This window comes from Sorex araneus, chromosome 5, assembly GCF_027595985.1.
Source record: "Sorex araneus isolate mSorAra2 chromosome 5, mSorAra2.pri, whole genome shotgun sequence".
Taxonomy (NCBI): Eukaryota; Metazoa; Chordata; class Mammalia; order Eulipotyphla; family Soricidae; genus Sorex; species Sorex araneus.
The window spans coordinates 123120254-123123631 of record NC_073306.1 but is presented as its reverse complement, the minus strand read 5'-3'; the positions used below and the strand labels follow the sequence as shown (position 1 = coordinate 123123631).

At 43.6% G+C, this 3378-nt stretch overlaps 1 non-coding gene across 1 annotated transcript; it reads left to right on the top strand.

The window, feature by feature from the left end:
• The first annotated feature begins 1658 nt into the window (after positions 1-1658).
• On the top strand, positions 1659-1790 carry LOC129405393 (small nucleolar RNA SNORA9). The gene has a single exon (XR_008630545.1). It is a non-coding gene; the product is annotated as a small nucleolar RNA SNORA9 (small nucleolar RNA).
• Positions 1791-3378: the final 1588 nt, after the last annotated feature.

Sequence of the window (3378 nt, the reverse complement as noted above, 5' to 3'; positions counted from 1 at the left end):
GTGGTTTGTTTACTGTCTGAGGAAACCCTGGGTGAGTCATTGAAAGTAGATCCCATTAAATACCACAGACTAACAACAGGACTGTGGCTAGGAGACAAGACCTGTGCTCCAAGAGGCAAGCTCTCAAAGCAAACACGAGTATGGACCAATCTGCATTCAGCATTGCGCTGGTCTTCTTTCCTGTCTTTTCCTTCAAATGGCACTTGGGATAGGAGAAAGAGATGGGTGACTCAGGAAATCACTCAGAGTGCTCTGGCAGGCGACTGATTCTTAGTTTGTAACCAGATCCTGCAAGGACTGAGAGTTATGCCAGTGGGAAGCCAGCCAGAGAGCAAGGAAAGAGGAGCCCGGAGAAGCAGGAGGGCAACTTGTTGGGTGGAGGAGACACTGTAATACTACACACCCGGGCCAGTCCAGGATTAGTAGCCTCTATCTTTAGACAATATGTCTTCCTTGGGTAGTTAGTATTCTCCACATTCTGTTTTGAGACTTTTTTTTCCAAGGCCATTGTTGAAAACTCTTGTCTGATAGGGTAATTCTATAAAATTTCGGATCAAATGGAGGAAGGGGTATGTGGAGATGTAGGTGACCATGGGGACGTTGATTGGTGAGCAGCAATTTCAACTGATAAAAACGTTAATATGAAACCTTACTGTGTCAGGTTCAAAGACAACTTCAAAGGTCTGAGAAAAATGGAGGTGGTAGATGAAATAGAAATTCTTCGGGAGATATGTGTGAGCCTTTCCCCTGCTGCTATTCAAGAATAGAGGTGGTAGGGCATGTGGCCTCTTTCATCATGTCAAGTAAAAAGGCTTAGGCAGAACCATTTAGAGAGTTTGTTAGGTTCTTCCGGTTACAGCAAACAGGGCTAATACACTAAAGGTTTCCACTAACTGGTGAAGCATGAGCAGGACAAATGAGGAGCAGTATTAGCTGTATTACTGGTGGTATCTCCTACTTTGCCAAGTATTGACTCTTAGATTAGTGGGGAGGTTTAGGGAAACTGGGAGGGGGCTTAGGGAGACCAGGGCATATCAACAAAGGATTCGAAGGATGCTCAGAGCACAACCTACTTACCAGAATATATGGGAATATTCCATCGCTGCACAGCCAGTGTGTGCGCTGAGTAAATCCCACAGATGTTCAGACCTGAGCAGAGGACTCTGATGAGACAGTGGTCAGATGTGTTGGTAAGGCTGCCTGGTTCCCAGAGAAGAGATATAAGCCTGGACAGTGGGCAGAGAAAATTGTCTTCACCGCCATAAAGACTTTGTCTAAGAAAGCTGTTTGGAAGGGATATAGGAGAGTGGAATAAAAAGCATATTGTAGAAAACTAAAACCAAAACAAATGAAAGAACAATATTTTTGCATTATAGACATTTTTAGCAATCCCTTCTTATATGACCTTTTAGTCACTAAAGTCACAGAATTACAAAGAACCCCAGTTATATATTATTGGTGTTAACAAACTAAAATGTCTTCACTTATTATATAACTCAATCTAATATGATTTCTAACAGCTATCATATTTTTTGTAATATTTAAACAGGATAACAATAAAAATAGAATTCTGAGGTAATTTTACAACTGTTATATCTTATTAAATCATGATTTTATTGGCCACAAAGTTACAAATACTACTTATAAGACTGCATTAACTGCAAGCCTCCAGCGTGCTGGGGTCTGGAGTGATCCCGTGGATTCTTACAGTGCTTGCAAGAACATTATGAAATTGTTTGCCGCTTTGCCCTGCTCCATTCAGAACAAGGCTATAGAAATTTCAGACTAATGAAACAATGAATTTAGGGTACCTCTCTTTGTTAAGAATGAAGCCCCTTGCCAGGCTCTGCCATGTGAGATTCTGCATGACTCTCTTCTGGGAGCGTTGTTTTGTAGTCTCTGGATCTTGGTCATTGATGAGATTACATGGAGCTAGGGGCAGTTTGTGGGTGTGACTGCCAAGCCACTGAGATATCTCAAGGGCCCTTTGTCATACTTCTTTTTCTTAAATCCACACACACAAAAAAAGAATGAAGCCCTTTAGACTTAGCAGTGAAGAAAGCCGGTGGGCACCACAACACTGGAGATTTCTTCGGGCCCCATACCAAGCTGATATCTATGGGACGCCCCACATGGAGCAGGTGCAGTCTCCCCACCTTCTCCAGATGGAATCCCGGAGACCATGAGTGTCTACAAGCATGGCTCCGGTATGTGGTTACAGGACCTTCCCTGATATACAAAGTGAGCAATGGAAAATAAATGATCTAGTGTCTGCTCCTGCCTAGAACTAGAGAGAGAGCAGTGACACGAGGGATCTTGAAGAATAGGGGGTGGAACCAGTTCCTCCCTCCACCCTGATGAGGCCCGAGTTGCTGCCCACAAATGGTTCCTGGCTCCTTAAAAGCCATGATCCCAGAGGCACACAGATCAATCTCGGAAACCAGCAGCTTCTGGCAGAAATGCATCAGGACTGAGCATTAAACTATGACATCGTGCCACCCCGAGTGGGGAAAGGTGTTTGTCTCTTCCGGCTTCTCTCCCCAGCGGTGCAGTGGCTGCCACTTTTTCAGAGTCTATTGGACAGCCAGGTATGAGTCTGCAGTGAAGTGACATGCCGGGCCTCACAAGATGGTGGAACAGGCCCCTCTCCCTGCCCCAACTAGACCCCAAGTTGCCACCCACAAATGGCTTCTGGCTCCTGAATGGCCATGATCCCAGAGGCACAGAAACCAATCTCGGAACCCAGCAGCTTTGGGCAGAAATCCCTCCAGACTCATTACTAAAATATTAGAAATCCAAAATGCTCTTCATATCAGCAATAGAAAACAAATTATCTAATAATGACTTTTCAGCAGGTCTGAATGTTGGGGAAAATTCCAAATAATAATGGTGGATCTTTGGTCGAAATAGTGAATGTGATCAAAGCGGAGAGAGAAAGGTGGAAATCACCTTCCACATAAGTGGGGGGAGGTGTGGAAAGGGGGACATACTGAGGTTCTTGGTGGTAGAGGGAGTGCACTGGTGAGGGGATGGGTGTTTGATCACTGTATGACCGAGACTTAGACTGGAAAGCTTTGTAAGTGTTCTCACGGTGTTTCAATTTTAAAAGAAAAGACTGCATTAAAAATAAAAATAAATGATGACTTAGAATTTTCACATTTACGATTGATGATGTGTTCCAATAGTTTAGGGGTCATAAATGAATAAATGCATGATTTTTCTTACTCCATGCTGAATTAGTTACTGTGTAACCTGAGTCAGTTTTCCAGCCACTCTCTACTTCAGTTTCCTCAGTTTCCTAACATCAATGGGCATAATGTTAGAGGTTCCTGGTGTATATAGCACTTACAATGTGAAAGGGGGTGATATGTATTCATA